This window comes from Corvus kubaryi, unplaced genomic scaffold (assembly GCF_017639235.1).
Source record: "Corvus kubaryi isolate FWS band 111438036 unplaced genomic scaffold, C.kubaryi_AGA036_p1.0 37312, whole genome shotgun sequence".
Classification (NCBI taxonomy): domain Eukaryota; kingdom Metazoa; phylum Chordata; class Aves; order Passeriformes; family Corvidae; genus Corvus; species Corvus kubaryi.
In genome coordinates, this window is record NW_024581098.1 from 5,080,963 (window position 1) to 5,106,504 (window position 25,542).

Consider the following 25,542-nt stretch of genomic DNA (forward strand, 5'->3'; position numbering starts at 1 on the left):
TTAGGTTGGATTAAAATCTGAATTAGAAGTAGAATAAAATTCTAAATTGTGTAATTTCAAGCTAAAATCTCAAATTAAGTCAATAAAGAAAGTTCCCCACATCTTCACATTCAGGTCATAGAGAGGTCTTTGAAGTCAGTTGTGTTACAATCCTCTAAAACAGTGTTACTGGCCCAATTCTAATTTAAAATCCAGTTTTATGACATTCAATTAATTTCCATGATGTTTGTTTCTCATTTGCAAGTCAGATTAGGACCAAATTCAATGAGGTTTGCTGCAGAAGGTCAGATAAGACTGAAAAAGTATCTCCAGGCTCTTTTTCCTATGGAAACAAGTCTCCTAAATCATGTTGATTCTTGCAAAAGTATCAGGAATGATTATTAAACAGCAATTGTATTGTCTTAATTTTACCTGTTTGGTCTGCATCTTAAGTCCTGCATGAGCTTAAGGCCTCCAGAGACACCTAAGGTTTTAAAAGCAGCTGTACCAAATTAAACCACAGCTGGCTCAGTTCCCTCTCTGATAGTGGCCAATAATGGATCCAGGGAAGAGTATGTGAACAAGGTAGGTATACAGTGGCACGTTCCTAATGCGCTTTTACAGCCTACAGCAATCTTTGGCACAGTGACTTCCCAAGGAAAAACGTGACATGCTTGTTTCTTACAGCAGAGTGCAAATCAAGAGTAATTGCATTGAAATTTTGTGGAGTTATAAAAGGGTACACAACCAACAACAGTAGGTGTATTTTTTTCCCTGTAGACCCAGGCAAAACACTTGATCTAAATATCTTCCTGTCATTGTGAAGTTTAAATTATGTCGAAAAATATGACACTTTCATGAAAAATACCTCCTTACCTTATGGTAGTAGTAACACAGTTAGAAAAATAAATACTTTTGAAAGATAAATGATAATTATATTGAAATCTGCTAGAGGTTACTACATTTGAATTCTAATTATTGACAAAAGAAATAGCATTAAAATATCTTTAGTATTAATCATGTTTATGTTCCAACCATAACTTATACTGTAAACTTTAAAAGCTGTGTGCTTTTTTTTTTTTTAAATGAGTACACTGAATGAGAGTTTTAGACATATCTGTTATTCATTAAGAAGGTTCATGATGATTTACTGTCCATATAGTGCCCCAGGTGCAAATTGTGTGGATGGAACTTTGTAAATACAAATTTAGACAAGGTTCACACCCTGAAAAATTTGGAGCCTATTTGGAACAACTGCAACACTAATAATTTAAGGATTAGGCACAGGAATAGGTGTAAAGAGACAGAGAAGGTCAAAAAGGTTACCTGAAGGAGGTGGGATTTAATATGACATCTGAAACTCACTTGATTCACAGGTGGAGCAAACTTGTTCCCAGAAGAAATATTATCATGCATAATTTCTTCAAAATATTTTTGAAGGACACTGAAGGCCTTCATAAAATACAGGAGATAGACATATGAGCTGTTCATAACTAAAAATGATGATTTCCTATGACCGGAGTTTCTTTCCCTTTTGCACAAAACTGGGCTGTCAAATAAGTTCCTGAACTTATAGCTTTTGCTTTGCCCCAAACTAGTAAGGATTGCATAATTAGAGTTTTAATTTGCTCTAATCTAACCACTCCTATTTATAAATTTCAGGCCAAATTGGAGTGATTGCAGGGAACCTCACACTTTCCTAGAAATGAAAGACCAAAATTGCAGGGCAGTCCTAAACCATCTCTTTCCTCAATAAACATACATTGGAGCTTGCACACTCACCCCCTAGCCTTTTTCTTTGCTCTCTTTGTGAATTCTTTCTCTGTCCCTGCATAGAAGGGGTTGGCTGTGCCTGGTGGCCAGTATAGAACACTGGAAATGGTATAAGACAAACCCTCTGTCCAAGGGCCTTATGACACTTCAGGTATTGTTTGGGTTTTGTCATGGTGAATCTGCTGAACAGCTTGGACATGGACTCTGAAAAACTCTACGTGCTCAGGCAGCTAGAATTTGTTACTAAACATTAAAATCATTGCTAGCTTATAAAGCATCTATAAATTTTTACCTCAAAATATAATGCTGACCACAATTCCTGGTTTTGTGTCATGAAACTTATGACTTTAGTGTTTCAGAGCTTAATCAGTTTAAAACAGAATCTAAACCTGTGGCTTTTTTTCGTGTTACAATCTCGTTCTTCTAAGCATTAGCAATTGATTTTGATATTTTTTTTTTAGATAATATGCAAAATATTACTATTTTACATATCTATCTATTATCTATCACTTGCAGTCATGTGATACTGTGCCAAAAGTGCTGTGTAATATCAGAAAGAAAACATATAACTTTGCTAGTTTGAAAGTATCATTTCACTTTTCAGTTTTTTATTGGCAAACTAATTTTACATGATTATTTGAGTCAATTAGGTTATTTTTAAAGGTATACAGAGAAGAAAGGAAATCCCCTAGTTAAGAGAAATACTGGATGATAATAAACAATCTCCTGAAACATGTTTTGTTGGATACGTATGAGAAACAAAACAAATGCAAGCAGAAGCACATATCTATGATGTTAATGAGCTACATTTACAAGCTAGGGGAAGGGTATGCAATGCTGTATAGTGTACTGGATACTTGCAATCTTTGCTTTTGCTTTTCAGTATTTTATTGCTCTCTCTAGATACTTTGAAAAAAATACCACATGAAATTACATAACTGCAAATCGTAACTGGGCACCAATATAAGCCTGAACCCTTAGAAAAAACCGCCATGACTGAAATGCAGTTAGTGTCATGAAAGCAAGTAGGGACCTGTTAAATTATGTGTTTTAACACAGCTGTCTTCAAAAAGACACAGATTAAAAGGATACAAAAAATTATCCAAGGAAACAGAAAAAAAAAAAGTGAAAATTACAAAGACACTTTGTAAATTGTGCTTCTCTGGTGCCACCCAGACCACAGCTGGAAAGCGGAGATTTCTGCTAATAATTATATAGATTTATTCTTTGCTATAATTTGGTATTCATATGAAAAACAAAACAATAATGAAATAATTTAAAATGACCAACAGCACATCACTCAGTCTCTATACTTCAGAGGATACATAGACTCGCATGAAATGTCTTTACTTCACACTACAGCCAATAAAAGGAAGGAAATATAACCTAGGAGACATTTGCATTTCCCACAAAATACTGTGTCTGTAGAAAAAAAATAATTGTAGAGTGGAAATTGTTATTTTTTTATTAGATTTTCAAAAAAATTTTGTTGGTACTTCAGATCAGAGAAAAACAACAAAAGCAACAACAACAACAACAACCCCCCAGAAAAAGAAAAAGGAGAATGAAAAGTGAATAAGAAATGCTGGAAAAATACAGGATTTCACTGATGGCACTGGAAATGAAGATGAACAATAACCAGAGTGCCAAATGGCAAGTACAGTCTTTTCCTCTGGGCAAACTGGAACAAGCCAAGACAGCCCCAGAGCATAATCCTGTGAAGCTCTGGACCTGGCAGAGACAGTGCTTCAAACACAGGGCTAAGGAGGAGCAAGCACAGCTGTGGTATACGCCCCAGTTCTGAGAAGTGGCCTTAAACATCCCTTCTGCACTCCAACGCAGCCTGGCTCTCTCTCTTAAGAGCCAAAGCTGTTTCTGCAAATCTGTAGAAGAAAAAAGCAAGAGCAAAGAACTAATGAGTCACTCTCTCGTTGAGTAGCCATAAAAGCATTATCTGTGTTTAGTTAAACCACACTAACTGTTTTTAAAACAGATTTAAATGTGCTCAAGCCTATTCCCCATGTATGAAATTAATAAAAAGAAAACCCACCAATGGAAGTGTCACCTTCTAAGCTGAACTCAGGTCCCATGCTCAGAAACAAAAGGCTTGCCTTGCATGTTCAGTTTTCCCCAGTCACTTTCTAACTCAGTCTAGACTCTGATTTTATACTTACATATAAAAAATATGCTTCATGTGGACCTGCAAAGACCTTCTCTTAATTAACCAGGGCTGGAAGAGGAACTGTTTATTTGACAATGGAAATGCACCAGATCTCCATAGCTGAGGTCCATCCCTATAGACCTGGATAAGCCCTGCAATGCTGGTATCTCTCCAGTAAAGCTACAATCTTACGGTAAGCCCCCACATTCCCAGGACTTTCCCAAGTGCCCGTGTTTTGCTCTATATTTTTCCCACACAAACCCTTTTTTTCCAACAGACTCAATAAGCAGGGAGAGAGATACACAATTTTCATCACAGTGATCCAAAAACAGGGAAAATCCCATAGGAGAAAGCCAGATGTCGTCGCCTCCTGTCATCTCTTTTCTGGCTCACCAGAGCGGAGTGGGATTCCAGTCAAAATGGGGATCTCGGGGAGGATTTCCACGGGAATTAGGGATGGGGCAGAGGGTGCTGCGGCAGCAGGTGAACACGAAACCCTGCAAGACAGGAGGAAGATGTGGAATAGAGAGACAATGGACTGCTGGCAGTGTTACAAGAAGAAACTTCAAGATTTCTGTTACTGTTATTTTCTCTGTGAAATTTTGTAATAACATGGGAAAGGTGAGTTTAGGTTTAGGGATGATGTGTGTGTATCTGTGAATGTAAAATTTGAAAAGCAACCTATGGCTGGAAAATTATGACAGTAGCGTAACATATATCACAAGTCTTTCTAAAGGTAGTTGTCTTCTTATGTCTTCTGAAGGGTACCTATGATATATATTTAATTTAATCATTGTCTGAAGCTAACTGAAGCTTCTTCACAAAGCCAAGGGAATCAGGGCATGAATCCATGTCTGATAGATGTGGAATTAGGATAGTAATCTCCAACATTGAAAGCAATAGGCCAATGGGAGATAGAAGCTAGCAAACATCTTAAAACTAAGGAAACAGTTTAATATTTATAAAACACCTGCCCTGGAAAATAGCTAGAACTGCATAAACTGTATTGTACTTCAATGTGCATGACTTAAAGATGCTTTATGAGTCCTACTTTAGTAACAGAATTTATAATCAAGATTTTCAAAAAGGATTTCTATCTTAAAGAACCTGTATTGCCAGAAGGTATGTTTTCTGGCAAAGAAGAAAGAAGTTGTTTATACAGACTATTTACCAGGTTGTTTAATTCTACTGATTAGTGTGTAACGACTTCATAGTTAGCAACTGGGGAATAAGATGTTATTTAAATGGGAATGTCCTGACAGTTTTCCAAATCAGGTATCTTTCTTGATCTCACACATATATTGTAAAAAGTTTGTAGTTTGTCCAAAATTTTTGGCCTTAATTAGTAAGAAAATACATAACGATGCTTCTATGTAAATATATCTAGGTAGACCCTACTGATCTGTGAATAAAATTGGATGTCTAGAGAGAAATAAAGTAACACAGGAGTCGCTGGTCTTGCTTTGTCTGTTGTTCCTTTTAGCAGGAATACATGAGTGTTTCCAGATCTAATATTTGAAATCATAAAGAAGTTTGCTAATTATTTTTCTGAACCTTGATATGAAATAAAGAGATCAAAAGCTTTAAAGTACTAAACACAATTAGGAAATACTACAGCAGATGAAATTTCCTCATGAATCTCAAATATCTGATAAAATATTTCTGGCATGTACATACTACTATTACCATTTCAAAATCTGGTCTTGCAGAAGTGAGAGGCAAGTCAAGCTTCTGTACAGTGACTACACCTACATTGAATAATTCAGTTGCAAGAGCACGTCAGTCATGTTCAGATTCACCTGGCTGCCTGCTCCCTGGGATAAAGGCTTTAGCAGATGCACTGCTACCCAGGGGAAGGTGTGGCTGCTGCCTTCAATTTTTACAAAATATAAGTATCGATGAGGTCTGATTTGATTAATGAGCTCAGATATAACTAGACCAGACAGGTGGTATAAAATTCCTTTGGAGGAAAGGTACAGAATTGTATTCTGAGATATCACAAGAACATCCCCCAACAGCTTATTGCATCTTTAATTAGACTCACTGAAAAATATGGCACAATGGCTCTCAGATGGTACCCAACCCTGGTCCTGCACTAGGGAAGGCAGCTGGGGACAGAATGGCTGCAGAAGTGACATCCCACTTTTCCAGTGAAAGGCAAAATCAAACCTGTACTTGAACACTCCTCTTGGGAAAGATGGCCAAACTCTTCAAGACTTCAAAGTGAACACCAATAAATTTTAACAAAGGGTGGACTTGCTCCCTGCCAGAGACCTTCACAGAGCATCTTGTGGGCAAAGCACAAGACCACCCACAGACTCTGCACTGGGAAAAGCAACCTTTTCCCACCAATTCAGAGGCACAAAATGTTTGCTAGGATAGCATTCATTAACCTTAAGATCCAAAATTCAAAAAAGTGTTTTTCTGGCAATCTGAGGTAATTGGAGTGAGTCCAGAGGAGGGCCACCAAATTGATTAGAGGGATGGAGCATCTCTCATATGAGGAAAGGCTGAGAGAATTGGGATTATTCAGCCTGAAAAAGAGAATTATGAATAATCCCAATGCAAAAGGTTTGGGTGACCTAATTGTGGCCTTCCAATGCCTGAAGGGAGCCTACAAGAAAGATGGAGAGAGGCTGTTTACAAGGCCATGTAGGGACAGGATAAGGCAGAATGGTTTCAAACTGACAGAGAATAGGTTTAGATTAGATTGTAGGGAAAAATTCTTTACTGTGAGGGTGCTGAGACACAGGCACAGGTTGCCCAGAGAAGTCGTGGATGCCCCACCCTTGGAAGCATTCAAGGCCAAGTTGGATGGGGATCTGATCAACCTGGTCTAGCAGAAGGTGTCCCCCTCCATGACAGGGGGGTTGGAACCAGAGGATCTTTAAGGTCTTTTCCAACACAGGCCATTCTGTGATTCTGTGATACAACCCAAGACTTATTTAAAACCATTCTGTACTTCTCAGAAGAATTTTTTACACTTTGCACAAAATGGACATTTAGAAATCCTGGTAGATGTGCAAAAACTGTTCCTGTGTTTTGAAAAGCCCTAATATCCATGCTAACGTATAACGTAACAGACATATCTTCACATACCAATTTCTGACCACTCTGTGGCATATGTGCCAGTAAGTTCAGTGTGTGTGGGTATGCTGATGTACATATGGGAGTGTTCACACAAATGCACTGGTATGGCCTACTGTTACAATACTTCACTTTCCAAGATAAACAGTTTTAGTGGGAATATGCAGTAAAAATACTTACGAGGCCACAGGGGGAGATTAATGTCATCTAATTTATTGATTTTTCAACTACAGGACACCTTTCTCAAAGGCATTCTTTTAAAACATAGAGAATTACAGAATCACAGAATGGAAGAGATTGGAAGAGGCCACAATGGTTCATCTGGTCCAATCTCTCTGCTCATGCAGAACCATCCTAGAGCATCTGGCACATGATTGCATCCAGACAGTTCTTGATTATCTCCAGTGAGGGGGACTCCACAACCTCCATGGGCAATCTGTCCCAGTGCACGGTCACTACACAGTAAAGAAGTTCTTTCTAACACTTGGTGCAGGAAGGCCACTTCTCCACCAAGAAGAAGTGGAATTTGCTGTGCATCAGTTTCTGCCCATTACCTCTTGTCCTATTGCTTGGACAATTGCTGTACACCGGCTGAGATGGACAATAATAGGACCCTGAAATACAGCTGACAACATAGGATACAATGACATACATTTAAATATTGAACATTTAACATTGTTTATTAATTCCCTTTTTGGAAAAAGGTACAAATTTAAGTATACTTATAACTGCTTAATTACAACTGAGTATATGAGCAGATAAATGTTATAGAGATGAAGAATATAACTGTAACCTGACTTTGGTGTCTGAACTGTGTGGGAAACACAAAAGGTGGAAAGGCTCTTAGGTGTGAGAAAAAAGCAGGTTTCAGAAATAAATCAAAAGAATTTAGGAATCAGCTCTGGCTGCGAAAACTTGAAGACAGAAGAAGATACAATTATATAGCAAGCAAGGACACTAAAACAATGGTTAGAGTTTTCAGGTTTGGCTGAGATAGGTCTTGAAGTTGTAGAAAATATGCTTAGCAAGATAGATAAGTTAAACCTTAATAATGGAATATTGTGCATTATTATATAAGACATAACAAGCAAGTATTGTGTGCAACAGACATACGTGTGCTATTGAGGATTGGTTAAAACAGTTGTCTGTAAACTTTAGAAGCATGCTAATTGGCTAAGAAGCCTTTAAGAATGCTCTGTAAGCAGGAAATCTTTGGCTGCCTGTGATGACGTGAGCCTTGTACCATCTCTTGTGTCTCAACTTTGCATATGAGACGGATGCCAGAATAAAATAATAAAAAAGCTCCTGGAACATCTGTCCACACTCCCCGTCCCATTTGCTCTCCAAAAACGCCAACAGAACTTCAGCTTTTCAACCAAATGCAATGCAAATGTCAGTTAGAAGCATAGTCGGAGTTAGTTTTCCCATTAATCCTTAGATAAAAGGAAGCTCTGTGCGTAACATCTCCAATGACCCGCTTTACACTAACAGTAAAACTGTTTGCCTAATTTACAATACTCAGATGATGTGACACAAGTGCTCTTGCATATCCAATAAGGCACCTAACCTATTGACCAAATGCTCCTTCCAGTATTACATGAAAAGTGTAACCACTTGCCTACTTTTTAACTGAAAATCCATTCTTGCCTGTAATCTCTAATTTACAAGTGACCATAGCACCGCAGATACCTCTTCACATAGTCACGTGTCTAACAGTGAGAAGACAAACGCAAAGTGAGAGATAGTGTCAAGAGTTGCATTTAATTTCAAGGCACTTCAGAATATTTCTCATTCCGTTTGTTATTACCAGTCACAGAAAGGTGAAATACAACTATTTTCAAAATTTCTTTGTCCCTCTGTGACATTTAGGTACTCTGCTTGTGTGTTCCAAGCAACATTTTTTTTCATCACTACTCATTTTTTGATTCAAGTGATGATAAGAAAGGCAGATATTTCATCATGGATTCTCACTATCACTCAGTACACATGTTCTGCCAACACTTTATGCAGCTTTGGATGTTATGCAATATAATGATATTTGTTAAGTATATGCAAATTATCTTTTTGAATTCCCTGACCAATAAAATGTCCTAATCTTGAAAACATTTAATGATGTGCGTAAGAACTACTAGTAATCTCAGTTTAGCATGTGAAGAAATGTTTTCAAAGCTAGAGGACATGAGTGGGCTTGAATTTAAATTACATCAATATTCACGGCATAATATACAAAAAGTATAAATTATAAAATGGACTATGTATAAGCTTTCATGTGTGCAGGCTTGCAGCCTGCGAGAAAAATCAATAACAAACTTATTTCCATTCCATAGGGCTGGTTTCTTGTAAGGAAAGAGCTTCAGTATACTCTGATTCTTGTAGCTATTCATCTGACACTGGTACAAATTTTCAGATCAAGAAAATAGTATGCACAAGCATATAATTGTAGAAATTCACTTTGTCAATAAAAAGCTTATTTTTTACATTAGGTCTTTTACATGAAGTCTTCACTCCTTCCCCTCAACAATAAATCCACAGAATGTTGAAGAAACCTCAGTTCTCCAAAATTGAACTCCTTTTAGACTTTGTCAGGAAAAATCCTCAACTCTTACAAGATTTTGTTTTTACCCTATGAAATCTTTAAGATCATAAATATTAGGTAAATTGTCTTGAGATGATAGATTCACTACATAAACTCAGTTGTTGTGCACATTTCTTTCAGAAAAGGAATATATTAGAAATGGGGCTTTTGCTGACCACTGGAAAATTTTTCAAAAACTCCTTCACAATTTCAGTTTTTTTACATTGCAATTTAAACCCCCAAATAAATAGAAAGAAGCCAGAAATTGATCAGTTAAATCAAGTGCAGTCCCAGAAACATGGGTTGTTAGATTAAAACATGAATTAACAAACTACATTTTCATCCTGTTTATAAAAAAGGTTTTAGGAATTTAGGAGTATGACTCGTATTCAAAGGCATTAACCTATTCTAGATTTCAAGGTCAGAAGGCACTATTATTTCACAAAGGCCAAACTCTGTAATCTACATCAAGACCATAACTACTACTTGAAATATGCTAGTGTCAGATAATCCATAAATTAAAAGTACAGAATGTGCTGCCTATCAGGACTAGGGCACTCTGAGAGCTTTAATCACTAAGTTCCCTTTTGATTCCTCACACTGTCCACTCCTGACCAAGCAGGGCCCAGCCTCAATAGGAAAAGTGTCTCCACCCCAATTAACCTGATATTTAGGACAGTTGTAGAGGAAATAAAAAAATATGTAGCCTTAATTCTGCTAAGGCTGGGGAAGGCATTAATTTAGGATATCCTAGAACTATTTTAGTTAAGTATTGGTCTACTTGCCTTGGTCTTCTGAGGGCACGGCGTGTGATCAGCCCTGCTCAGGTCTTCCATGGAGCAGTTAATGTGCCTGCTCCCAGGTTCCCCTTGGCATGATGGCTTTGGGCATCTCTGGAAAAGAACAAGCTCACTGTTTCTCAGACTAGCAACAATTGATTTTTTTAATGTCCCCTGTATTTAAATATGTTATAAATCAACATTAATATTTCAAACACTCCATGGAAAATTCTTTTAATATCTTTGATACAGGATTGAAAAACATTGCCTTGTAAAAATTAAAGCTGTATATCACCTTTGAAAGCTAGAGTGTGACTTCAGAAGGTTATTTATTTATACACAGCCATATATTTATTACATAGCCTGCAACTTTAGCTATGGCTTGTTATGAATGTTTTGAACTGGCGACTGTGCCCAATAATAGGAATTCATTATTTTGTTTCCACAAAATACTCAATATAAGAAACAGTATTTTAAAAAATTTTATTTTGTATAAATAGAAAGGTCTCCCAAGGGCATGCAAAAGTAATAACTTAGTACTCATATAAATTATTTTCAAGACACTAACATTTTCAGACCATTAAAGGTACATAATCTAATTTGCAGACATAAACAAAAGCTGATACTGAATTACCTACTACTGGAATAAAAAACAAATTAGAAATATGCATTAAGGGTTGAAATAATATAAACTCATGGACTTTTTCTCATCTCCCCTTTAATCATTCAATATTATAGCACACAGATGTCTGTGCAGGTGTATAGTCTTTAATACAATATTTACAATATAATTTTAAAATTATGTACATCTCATAAGAGACAATAAGAGGAATGATAATGTTGGCTTTTTTAAATTTGTGAAAAAAATCCTTAACAAATGTATTTAATCTGCTTTTCTGCTTTATTACTCTGTGTCAGTATAAATGCATAATTTTAAAGCTGAACACTTCCAAATGACTTCATTTTTCCTAAGGAAAGAGTGGTTTTCAAAGGGTGCTATTGTTATAATTCTGATCTTTAAGCATTTGCATATACCTTCTTCCTGCAATTAAAACAATGGAAATAGTCTATTATTTTGAAGTGACATTTGAGATTCTTCTGTATAACTGTACTCAACCAGTTTGCTTTGAACTTGTGTGACAATACTATGAGACTCAATATTGCTCACGTGAGAGAGGCCTTGGAAAAAACCTACATTGAGCAGTTTCACATTTCATCACTTGATGAATCACTTGATTTACTTTAAGTCTTAAGGAATGTTTCTTATTACAGATATACTGAATTTATTTTCAGACTGAATTTTATTTTCACATATGTGTCTTAATAGCAGTTTTTGACACAGAAAACACGAAAGAAAAGGTGATGACCCAAAGATGTGAAAAATGATCCAAAAAAAGAGAAAATTAAGAGTTTTGTAAATTAAGTAGGCATTGAGACAAATCTTTTAATTCTGTCCACTCTTAATTATAGAAGTTAAAATCATAACTAATGTGCTCTTTTTCTCATTACCATTGCTTGACTACTTTGTTGGTGCTGTAAATACCTCTCTTATGTACCTACATGATGGCCCTGGCAAAGCCAAATATATTACAGGTGTTTAGGCATTTCCCACAAAAAATCTAGCTTCAGGAACTTAACAGGTCATGGTAGGTAATCACTCAATTGTTAATCACTGGAAATGTGGCAGCCCTCAAAGATATGTTTTTGTCACATTACTCTGCCTTTGCAGAAAGTCTCTGCTAAAAGTTACTTCTAAGTGCCATAAACACCAGCACTGGAAGTTTCATCTTTTTTTCTGGAGGACTACTTTACCAGTGGATTGCATCAGAGTCAGCCGTGAAAACAGGGAAACTCGGCAGCTCTGCCTTCTCAGTGCTTTTGTAGAAGGCTAGCTTTTAAAACTATTAGTGGTGCAGACTGTGTTTACATGCAAGCAGGATAGGATCTCTTGTAAGCAGTTGGTGCTGTTCTTGCACCAGGGTTGTGTTTGCCTCCACTTGCCACAAGCAGTGCTGGTCCTCCTCTGCCATCCCCAGCTCCTCTTGTAGACCCATGCAAAGGCTGGGCATGTTTCATGTACACAGAAATGACTCGTTCTGGGTAAAAAAAATAACGACAACACTTAAGCTAACTTTAAGTAGATAGCTTTTTCACCCTGACCAAGTATTTTGCTGCTTTAGCTACGATGATTGCCCACATTCAAACGTAATTGCTCATGATGCTTTGAGGTTCCAGTGCAAAATCTCACAGCTGGGTGAGGTTCAGCTTTCTCACCAAGCTGGCATGACTGAGCTTGCCTTGCTGAACTCATCAAAAATGATATCACTTGCTGCAACTCTCTTAAATTGGTTCAAAACATCTCTTCACCAACAGAATGCATTAACTTAAAACCGATATATTTTAGATTTTATTAGAATAAATAATACCATACACTTACAAAATCTCACAGTGTTCTGCTGTTAACGGTTAGACCATTCAGATGTGATATAGCACATTCAAAAAGAGAATAAGCTTGTGGGAACCACCTATGTATTTGTCCAGTTCTTGTAAGTGTAAGATGACAGTTTCACTTGCATACACATGCCTGAGGTGTATGGGGAGCTTGACAGACTTTGACTAAACACATTCACATGAAGAACAGTCCAAAAAAAGGAGAAAACCCATATAGTGTCATGCCTCTTGTTTGTTTGTTTGTGTGCGCTTTTTTGGTTTTTTACCTAACCAAAGTCATAAGAATATATGCATGTGCTAATGAGGGTACAGACCCTTGAATTTGCCTTCTGTAGACGAGACAAGTCTAACCTGAACTTTGTTTTCCTTACAGTCTACTTGCCTGCTTACAGACTGGAAACTACTTAAACTAAATCGGTTGGACTGCTGAATAATGCACAACCACTGTGTTGGCCTAACTCTGCTGTGTCCCGTTAGGCAACAGAGGGCATCAGTGGAGGTGAAATGGCAGTCACTACCACAAGGCCAGTAGTTTTATACCAGCTGAAAACAGCACAGGTGATGAAGAAAACTGGTCCTCTCCATCCTATTTATACAAACACTTTAGGAATCTATGTTAACACACACAGGGGAGAAGTGCTGAGAGCTTTCTGAACTCTACCACCAACACTAAACCACCTTCTTTTTCTTCTGTTTAGAAGAGGAGGGCAGTATGAATTTTGGTATGGAGGTGTTCATTCCTTCTCCTTGCTGGCATGTGCTGGGATTCTCCTGGAGTCTCTTTCCAACCTGTGAATACTACTCCTGAAATGGGGAGAGGTGCTGTCTACCAGGTGAGCTGAGGCACTCCTGTCTGCCCTGGGGCTGAGACTCCATTAGGCAAACACTCCCTGCTCATTACTAAGGAAAGGAGGCAGAACAAACACGAAGAAGGCCTTCACTACTCCTTCTCTATCTTCCATTCTTACCTTTCTTTTTTCTCCTTTTGCAACTTTCCCCCTTGTTATTTTTTTTCCAACTTTCCTCCTTGTTTTCATATCTCAGTTTTTGTGAATCATGTCCCTAGCTTATGCTGAGACATTCCTCAAAGTAGTGTTTATTTCTTCTCCACCACTGAAAAGAAAAAAATAATTTTTTTTAAAGCTGGCTTTTCAATGGAGCTTTATTTTTCTTTGGTATGCTTTTTCTTGTTCCTAATTATTTTCATATTTCCATATCCTTTGATTCATTTCATTATTTTATTTTGCTTCTTGTACAATCTTGTTACCTTACTGTCTCTAGTCATTAATTTCTTTTCTCTCCTTTCTGAATTTCTTCCCCACCTGTTCATTCAGCTCTTCCCTTATGTTCCCTTTTTACTCTTGCTATCCCTCCTCTAATTTCTCTGTAGTTATTTTTTTCATAATTTTCAAGCAGTGTCCTGTATAGATCGCTCAGCCTTTCACTCCCTGGGGATGGGAAGAGAGAGGACTGGGAGGAGACAAAATGAGGAAGGAGGTTGACTTGAACACACTGTTGTCCTGCAGGAAAAAGAAATGCTATCTTTGCAAAGTCCATAAACACAGTTTGACTGACTCACTGTATGCCATACTGAGCAGCAGCCTCCTTTCCTAGGATAATAAGAGCCTCAGAGGGATGGTGGTTCCCTGAAGTATGAAAACATGAAAGAGGACTTCCCCAAAGCCATTGGGTGGAGCACAAAGGATGTGGAAAGACTGGAGGGCTGGAGAGTAAAGATGGTGATAAAGGTGAGGAATTCAAGCACCATGAGTATCAACAATTGAATAAGGTGGCACTATAAATGTTTTGGCTTCCATTGACCATCAGCTGGTGAGGCTGGGGGAGTTTTGTATCTGAGTCTAAATAAGTCCAATACTATGAACCCTGTAATGAATTCCTACATCAGTATACAATAGCCAAGCAAAAGATGTGTATATTATAAACTCAGTTCCTATAAGTTTAGCTGGAAAAAAGGACATTTTTATTCCTAAATGTCTGAGACACAAACTTTTTTACTGCAGGTACAGGCTTGTTTTTTACAGATGGATAAATGATACTGTATAAAATACCTTAGTAATACTGATGAGTGATTTCAGGGATCTCTGGTTTTTGTGTTTGAGCACCACCATTTATATCAATGTCTGGCTTCTGTATTCATCCTTTTTTCTTTCTTTTTAACAAATCCAGTTGCATGTTATTGATTACTCACCCATATTTTCTTCCTTCTTTTCCTTCCTGCATCTGGATTGGCACTTTTTGGTTGCTGCTCCCTGTAATGGAAAACTATGAAAAAATATCTTTGCCCTTAAAATCTTTTTGCTTATTTTTTCATGTGTGACAAGATTGTACTCTTCTGCAACCATCTTCAAATTTTTACTTAGTCTTCTAAAAAGTGAGGACAAAGTCATAAAACAAGAACATCTAATTTGCATTTACTTTGCAAAGGTTTGAATTTCTAATAAAAGCTCCAAGAAGCAGTGTCAGGCCCATAAGGAGGACTGTTATCACCATATTTCTGATACTGAAATCCAGCAAAATAATGGTTTATGATATCAGCTGAAATCTGAAGGACCAACCCCTGGTTCTAATGTTTAGTTTAATTCTTCATACAAAAACTCAAGAACAAGTTTCAAGGCAGAAAATCCAGGAAGGTTTGCCCTGTAATGGACAGTTCATGCTGTCCACAGAGTCATGCACCCTCACAATGCAGTCTGCTGGATCGGCATATGTCAATTATATATATATATATATATATATGTATACAGATAATAATATAGACAGTATATGCTATTTTAATATAATTTGAACATAGGTTTGCTTAATTTTCTCATAATTAGCTAAAGCTCTTTTATTCTGTGGTAGTCAACAATGCAATAATGTAAAGATAAAAGCTTTTCAATGTCATTTGCTCATAGCAACACAATGAAGAAGGAAATTAAAACAGTTTAATTTTTTTCATAAGATGTTCGTTCTTTTGAATATCAGACAAAACTAGAGATCAAATGAAAGAGAAAAAAGATACATAAACCAAACTGATTACAAGAAAGGGTATAAATTAATTAGACCAAAAAGTGTTTTGGTTTTGCAGACCTCTTTCTCTATAATCTCAAAAAGCCATCTAAAATAATAAATGTTAAACGTGTGCCGAAACTAAAGTGCATGTAACAACTTGTCTATGCTTACAAATGGAATAATTCAAACAGAACATGGCAAGGGAATTAGAGAAATAAAGAAACAACCACACCTATCCTTGTAAAGCATGAAAACTGAATAGCATGAAAGAGCATGAGTGAGTGAAAGAAAATTGTATGTGTGTGTGTATAAGCTACTTAAGGTGATGATATTAAATTAATGTATCACTAATGCAGGGTGGATGAGGTGGACCTGGTCAGCTTCCTTTTTCCATGACAAAATAAGATCTGATCAACACATTAATTAAGCAAACATTTCATCTGTTAATTACTCTGTTATTGTCATAGTTTTAACAATTCGTGTGAATGCAAGCCACAATGCTGAGATTTTACAGGAAAGATCCTTATGACATTAACCTGATATAAGTGCAAGATTTTAATATGGGATGCAGTCAGGATGGAGAAACTCTAAGTGAATACTTTTGGGATTATAAATTTATCCAAGATGGACTCTACATAATGCAGAAATCACAAAAGGTCTTCTTTTGTGGTTTCTGTAGCCACCAAACCAGAACTTCATAACAAAATTCTATAGAACTTGAAAATTATCTCAGTAAGAACAGTGTGTCTTCATGAATGCCAAAGCATGAAGTAGAGACCAAGATATCTAATTCCATGTTCAAAGTTTTGCCCTAGTAATGCAAGGCAATGTTAAAAGTTTTTTAAAGTTGGACACATACTTGGAGATTATATTTGAGCATTATAAAGTAGATGGGAAAAAAAGTGACCAAATGTAAGCCATGTGGAAGTCATAATCAAGGTGAAATATGTGAAGTTATCAATAAGTATATACTGGTTATGCAATTTGAAAACAGCTTTTGGAGTATAACAGTTCTATGTATATTCTAGCACGTATACTGAGACTTAAGAGTGCTCCAACATCAAGCAGAGAACCCCAACCATATCCTGATGGAAAAAAAGGAAATCATCCCACGTTCCCATCATCACTCCTTCTCCTCTGTGTCCTGATTTCCACTGGATGGGAACTTGTGCATGTGGACAGCCCGTTGTATGACAACAGGTCACAATGTAGTTCTCGGCACAAGCACAAGGCCAAGACTTCAGGAAGAACTGTGGACACCCAAGCTCACCAGTTAAATCGTAGAGTCACAGAATGGCCTGAGTTGGAAGGGAGCATAAAGATCCTCCATTTGCAAGCCTCCTGCCGTGGACAGGGGCACCTTCCACCAGACCAGGCTGCTCAGAGCCCCATCCAATCTGGCCTTGAACACTTCCAGGGATGGGGCATTCACGACTTCTCTGGACAACCTGTTCCAGTGCCTCAGCATGTGCACAGTAAAGGATTTTTTTCTACCATCTAATCTAAACCTATTCTCTTTCAGTTTGAAGTCATTTCCCCTTATCCTGTCCCTACATGCCCTTGTAAAATGTCTCTCTCCATCCTTCTGGTAGGCTCCCTTCAGGCACTGGAAGGCCACAATTAGGTCACCCCAAAGCCTTCTCTTTTCCAAGCTGTATAATTCCAGAGAATGTACTGTTAGCTAAGACTAAAATTATGCCAAGCATAAAAATGTTTCTTCTTTCTTCAATTGTCATTAGAACTTCCAATTGGGGTGTCTTTGGTGTCATATAGTATACAGATGTAACAGTTAATCTCCATTCAAAATTATGAGAACTGCTACAGTACCTGATCTTTTGTCCTTTCCTACATTTTGGGTCAACTCCTCTACCAATAGGCTCAGTAATTTGTGCTTGAGTAATACTTTCGGTCTTAGGGAGTAATTATTCGTAAAGGTTTCTGGTCTTGGTTTAAGATCTTCAGCAGCACAAGTCTCCAACTCCTTCACTCCTCTTTTTTTAGCATGCTGAGCTTTTACAATCTCTCACCATGTAGAGTATCTACCAATTTTCAGATCCTAAGCGCAGCTTTTTAGCTGTTGCTTTCAAATTCTTTACCATAAGAATTAGGTACTTTGTTCTAGTAGTGTTCTCACCACTGTATTGGATACAAATGTACATTTTCTGGCTTTTTCTCCTAATCTCAATATATATGTCATTATATCTGAGGGTCATATTAACTCTGCTTTGTTGACTCCTAGCAGTGGAAATTTGTGTTCAGTTGCTGCTTCTGTATAACATGAAAAAGGCCAAGGTACTCCACACTTTCTTTGTCACTGCTTTTATTGGTAAGACCTGCCTTCAGGAATCCCACATCCCTGAGGTCAGAGGGAAAGTCTGGAGCCAGGAAGGCTTACCTTCAGTGAAGGAGGATCAGGTCAAGGAACATTTAGACACACTGAACATACACAGATCCATGGCACCAAGTGCTGGGGGAGCTGGCTGATGACATTCCAAAGCCACTCTTGGTAATCTTTGAAAAGCTGTGGTTATTGCGGGAGGTTCCCAAGGCTTGGAAGAAAGCAAATATTATTCCTATCTTCAAGAAGGTCAAGCAGGAGGATTACAGGCTGGTAAAACTCACCTCAATCCCATGGAAGGTGATTGACCCTGTAATCCTGGAAGCCATACCCAAACATATTAAATATAAGAATGTGACTGGAAGGAGTCAGCATGGATTTATGAGAGACATCCTGTCTGACCAACCTGATGAAGTGACTACCTTTCTGGACAAGGAAAAAATTCCAGCGAATATTGTTTGCTTTGACATTAGCAAGGCTTTTGACACTGTTTCCCAAAACATCTTTAGATGAAATACTGAAGTATGGGCTAGATAAGTGGACAGTGAGGTAGACAGAAAACTGGCTCAATTTCTGGGCTCAAAGGGTTGCAGTCAGATGCACAAAGTCCAGCTGAAGGCCAGGCACTACTGGCGTACCCTCAGGCTGGCACTGAGGGATCTGATACTGCTAAACATCTTCATTAGTGACCTGGACAGTGGGACAAAGTCATAAGTAGGACAGAGACTGTATCCTCAGAAAGTTTACAGATGACCCAAAACAGAGGAGGAGCTGATACACAAGAGGGTCACGCCAACATCCAGATGGGATGGGGCAAGGGGCAAAGAGTCCAGCAAAGGGCTACAAAAGTGATTAATGTCTGAGAGCATCTGACTCTGACATGGAATCAGAGGGTGAGAGAGCTGTGACTTCTGAGTCTGGAGAAGTCTCAAGTGGGATCTTGACAATGTGCATAAACACTTGAGGGTTGGAACAAAGGAAGTGGACCCAGGCTGCTCTCAGGGATACAAGTGATGCTTTAAGAGGCACAAGGGACAATGACAAAATGAAACACAGGAAATTTCACTTAAGCAAAAGAAAAACCTTTTTTACTATGAGAGTAGTGAAGCACTGGAAGAGGTTGCCCAGACAGTTGGTAGAGTCTCGATCGCTGGAGATACTCAAAATCCAGCAGGGCACAGTCCTGAGAAACCTGCTCCAGCTGGCCCTGCTCTGAATACAAGGTTTGGATAAAATGATCTCCAGAGGTGTCTTCCAACCTCAGTCATTCCATGATTTTGTGGTTCTGTAAATTACAGGATATAGGTTCAGTAGTTGACGTGATATAGTATTATATTGCTGGGTGCACACCCTAACTGTGTTCTTCCAACAAATAGGCACCTTTTATTTTAATATAATTTATTTTTTTATTTTCAAGATACGGTACAAGTAGAAGAAAACTTTAAAAGCCTTCAGGGGTAATTTCCCTAGTCTTTATTAATTGCCAATTGCCTTCAGATATCACAACTAATTTGATAAGAGAAAAATTGTTACAGAAATGCATAAAACACCGCAAGCCAATCATGTTAGGGCCAGAACAAATAATAGGACAGCTACAAAGATAGAAGGTAAAAGAGCTTTAAAGATGGGTACAAGACGCCTTCACGTAAAGTGACAGCAAAAGTAGGAGTGGTAAGTTACTAAAAAGGAAAAATAAAAGATTATGTGCTTATTTTTTAAGAATCTATTTTTTTATATACATTTTCCCCCAAAATGATAAAAGATATATTTGCTTGATTTTTTACCATCAAATATAGGACAATAAACTGGGATCCGTAGACAAGTAGTGACTGAGAGTAGAGGGGATCATCTCCACAAATCCCCTCACCACGAAACATTTCTGCAGGGGGACCATTTTACCCTACAGAGGAGTGAGGGAATTTGGGGGAATCACTTATGGAGAACTCAGTAGCTAAACTCCAGAAGAAAGACTCTTGGACAGTCTTTCAAACTAACACAGACCAGAATTAAAGGCTACTAGTAATTTCAGGTGACTGGAAACAAAATAAATGATTCATAGTTTTATGAAAGCTGTTTTGAGATAATTATTTATCTGAGTTATGGTAGGATAAAGACTGGGCAGCAACATGTTTCTGGGCATGTATATCTCAAAAATAATCACAGAAGTGCTTGAGGCACCTCAACAATGTAGACAAAACTAGGTGGTGGCAAAGGGCATTTCACATGCGAGTGAGTTGGGATAGAGGAATCTGGGAGTTCAAATAGACACTGTATATCTGCTGAGGTAGGAAGGTTTAGAGGGCCTCAGGAAACACTGGGGAAGCAGCATAGGAGGAAATAGGAAAGGTCTGTGGGGATTATGTGGCCTGTGAGAGCTCAGCAACCTTCCAGGCAATGAAGCTGGGGAGAGGCCTGAGACAGACCATGGAAGTTTCAGAAGGCTCTAGAGTGTCAAAAGGCTCCAGAATTCTTTTCCTGCTTTTGTCCTTGAAAAATCCCTCATTTACAAGCTGATTTGATTTCAAAATCACAGATAGCAGCCAACATAACCCGCCCCCCAGAGAGTTTTATGGAAGGGTTACATGCGTTACCCTCCCATGCTGGATGCCATGTTGTGTGCTACGCACATCTGCTCCTGCTGTGGGAAAAAGGAAAGGATGAGGCTGGGCTGGGGGCTCAGGGATAGAAGGGGGCTGCTGACCTTCAAATAAAGCCTGAGAGATGAGCAGAGCAAGATGGAACAGCTGTTGCAAGAAGGAGGTAAAACCAGCTGGTGACCATTGATCTGAACTGGTTCTTTGGAGACAACAGGCACCAAATTTAGTGTAGGTAGACAGGGCTGTGTAGTCATCCACTTCCTCTGTCTCTTACAAAGGCTGTTTAACACTGTCCCAGAAGTTGGCCACCCTATGTACCTGCTTATTTTACTCTATCCTAAAGCCAGCTGTGCAATAAGCATTTGTAAAACTTAGGAATCGACGTAATTTAAAAGAAAATCACTGGAGTGAGAAATATACTACATGTATTCCTGTGTGTAGCAAAATCTGGTAGATCAATGTACCCTAACCACCAGTGAAGTCACCCATCCAGCTGCAGCTATGTCAGCGAGGACATCACATGATTTTCAACGTCAGCTACACAACATAATACATCTTTACATAAATCTCTAAGAATGCATGCTCAAGACTCCATTTGACTGACTCAATGCCAGCTTTGACTTAGATTCTGAATAATTTCTACATTTCCTTAAATAATGTTTAAGAGATATGTGTAAGAATAACGAATTTTACATTTCAATACAATTCAACTAAGGAGCTTTCATTTCCCCTATCTTCCTGAACGATGATTCTTAATGGTCTTGATTAAGGTCATAGCTGACCTTGCAGAATGGATGGTATGTGGAAGGTATATATCCATCTTTTTTTTTTCAAACTGCACCCCTTGTCAGACTAGTGTTGATCACATATACAGGACTGGCAAACCCTGCTTCGCAGTGCTGAAGTCAACTAAAGAGTTAGGTAAACATATAGAGAAATAATCTTAAAGACTTAAACTAGTTCTAAAAGAACAGATGTTACTGGTTATACCCAACACGAAATCATTCAAATTAAGATTAGTAAACTCAAAATGATACATTATCTGCTCACCTTTCTTAGATCAATAATGCAAACAGTTTCTTTTGTTTGAAATGAAGTAATCTCTCCAAATACTTTAATTGCTTTTGTTTTTTACTGGCCACAGAAAACTGAGAAGGATCCAAATGTAAACAAACTTACTGGCCACAGAAAACTGAGGAGAATCCAAATGTAAACAGTCTAATTGGGAATTTTTCATTTAGAAGCATTAGCTAATCAGGTATGCAATTTTTTCATATGCTGTGGATAGTGCAGTAGTGTTACTGAGATCACTGACTATGTTTTCTCTTAAAATGTTCATTTCAGAGCACAGAATGAAACCATACATCGTATCATTTAAAGAGAGTATTTTTTTGCTATTATGGAGTTAAATTAAGAAGGTAATAAAGAAAAACTCTCTGAAGCATTTTCCTCTAAAACTTGTCACACTGATACATATGAGTTTGATCACGAGTGTATACTTTTGAACAGAAATAAAAAGAGTGCTCATCTCATCTACTCATCATCTAATTGATGCTCTAGAAAAGCCCTCATTTCTTCATCCCATATTTAGTGAAACAGCATCTCTTTTGCAAACCTTCTCCATTACTTTTGGCAGCGATTCTAGATGCATAGAGAACAGTTAGAAAGCCAAAGTACTGCCTGTATATTGAACCTGTCACACATATTGGTAGCATTGTGTCTTTTAATTGTAGTCACAGAAGCTCCAGTTGCCATTTGATTAAAACAAATATGTCATTGGCATTTCACCGACAGTCCTATTTCCACTAACTGAATTTGCTTAATGACAGTAACACACATTTACAGAAGTTCACATGAGCTAAAAGAAAAAAAATTAGAAAGGAAGGAACATTTTGCAGTATGTCAAAACTTTGTTTGTGAAAAGAAAGTTCACTATTTTTTATTTCAGCAGCACAACATTGGGAATTGAGTTTTAAATTTTTCTGCTCCCTTCTTTTTATTTTCCTTGAGATTAACAGTTATCTGTTTCCTCATTCACAAGAGATACTACTGCCCTTTTGCAGTTCCCAATCCCCTGCACAGAGACTTTTAAAATGTTGTAATTCTCAAAAATCATTAATATCTGCATATTTTACTGATCCTCAGGGGAAAAAAAAAAAAAAAGAGTAAACCCTTGGGATTACGTTGTTCCCAGAGAAGGGCATATTCAAGGACAATACATGTCCTAGGAAACTCTTTTAAAGACAATTATTTGTGTGAGAGGAAAAGGAAGAAGTAAGTTAGAGCTGCACAAATTTCTTTGTAAAGAGAAACCAAAGAAACACTGGGTCTTAGTTCTTTTCTTCTAAAAAAGATGAAATGCTGTAAAACAGTACCCTTCATACATGTCAATTTGCTACCTTTACTTACATATGAGAAAGCAAGACTCAACAGCTAATGAAATAGAATGAAAATAGAATGAAAATATACACAGTTGTCAAAAGAAGCCTTTTTGGCAAATGACTATTTCAGATTCTCAAGGCTATCAAGGCTATTTAAATGCATGCCATTCATTAGCTGAAACATTACATTTCAGGACACATTTTTAATTTTCTTTATACTATTTGCATAGTTCCTCTAACACAGTATAAATACCCTTGCATAGCATATTTGCATTTGGCAGAGCAAGGAAGCAGACCAGACATAGCACTACTAGATGTAGCAGTAGAAAATGTAGTAATAGAATTACAAAACAATAAAGCTACAAAACTAGTATCAGCTGTAGTAATATTTTCAAAACCTGTTTAGTCATTCTACTTTCTCCCTTGTGTCTGTAACATTACTTTTTTTTTCTGACATCCACAGTATATAAACATCACCAAAAGACTGTTTTCTCTAGAGTATTAAAGTTTTTCTTCTTGATTATAAGAAAATTAAGGTTTGAAGGCGTACTTATAATTTGTTAAATTCATACTTCCTTTGTTAAAATAACTATTTTTCTTAATCAGATGAACCTAAATAATAAATTTGCACAGAAAACAAGAGGAGAGAAAGACATCCTTGGGCAATTCTGTGTTTTCACATAGAATCCCAAATGGTTGTGACTAATTTTTGTTCTGGTTTTTATTCTCATGGGCAATTCCTGAGTTTTTCCTTATATTACTGTTTTATATAAAAATACTGAAAGTTGCCTTATGGAGTTTCCCTTCCAGGAAGATTCATCTTCCAGAAAAAGTTTTCATGTGGTGCTGTAGGAAAGAGAGGAGGGAGAACAGAGGAACATGTCTACAGTTCCATGAAAAGCATGTAGACTTACAGCTCTGTCTTCAACAGAAACCTGTCTGAAAGACAGACTAATGTATCAGAACTTAGCCAAATCTTTACCAGAAAAATAATAACATGCAACTTTGAACTAGATTCTCTCATTTGCCTCAACAAATTGTGTTTGATTCATTAATTGGAGTTAAACAATAGTTATTTTGGCCAGCATTCAGTCAGAATGCCACTTTTGCCTTTTGCAAGTGTTCCAGCAAGGTTTTTTCATTACTTTTATAGTAGTTGACACATATATTCTGATCAGAACTCTTAAAATAGATGTTTAGACTTAGGTTCTTCATATTAAATGAAATGAAATGAAATTAAATATCAAATTAAATATTAAAAAGCAACTACATGGTCTTAGGCTCTGCCACAGCAAAAATTGTTCAACAAATATCTGGGTATCCCATTCTGCAAAAGTTAATGGATTTTTAAAAACAGTATTCGTGAGGAAGCTGCAGTATAAAATTGAGAATAAGACTCACTTCTGTTGTAAGCCCTAGCTAGCTCTCAACATCATGGTGGAGAATGGATTACAGTCTATAATCAAGAACCCTTTAGAAAATCTAGTTCATCTACCTGTCCTTTGTACATCCACCAGAGAACATGACAGAGACTTCTTAGAATTTATTAATAAAGGTTTAGATCTTTAATAAAAAGCTATATCTTGGCACATGCTATGCCTGCCTGGGGAGAGAAGGAATGTTACTTTGGTCTGTGATAGAAAAAAGATTCAGAGTGTGAAATATTCTCAAATACTCTGATCCAAAGAATTAAAATATCAGGCATTCTAGGAAAAAAAATGCAAAAACAAAGAAGGAATTCCAAAACAAGGGCTTATGATACTTGCATCTGAGGAGAAGTTACTTTCTGATTCTAAGACAATATTGATGATATCCCTTCCTGTTTTCTGTCTTTGATACCTCCCAAACTTGGAAGAAAGGGAATTAAAATTCCCCTGAAGTCTACACTGTGCATCAAAACTTGTAAAAATTCTTTCCTGCCTTATGTACAAATTAAGTGAATCCACTATCCATAGGATAAGTTGAATTCAATAAAAGACAACGCAATAAATATTGCCAGCACATTAAAAGCAAGTATGAGTCTGTAAAACCCTTCATAAACTTCCTGAGCATCATATTTAGACAATGAGGGTTTCTTGCCTACTACTTCATTTGAAAAGCACATACAGGGTTTCCCTCTTTGAATAGTTACAGACTTTATAGACACAAAGCCTTTTGTAAGATCATTATGCCTAAAAATCATTCCGTCTTTGAATAGATAAAGATATGATTAAAGAATAATCATATTCTCTAAAACTTCTACTTTGATAGTTTAAATAGCCTTTTAAACTTTCTAAAGTACCTCTTCCTATTATTATATTAGCCTTTATTTTGATTCAAATTTATATTATTTTATAAGCATGGAACATCTTGTTAATACTATGCACTGTAATGCTGAACTTTCTCAGTCTTTACTGAAAGTTCTCCTGT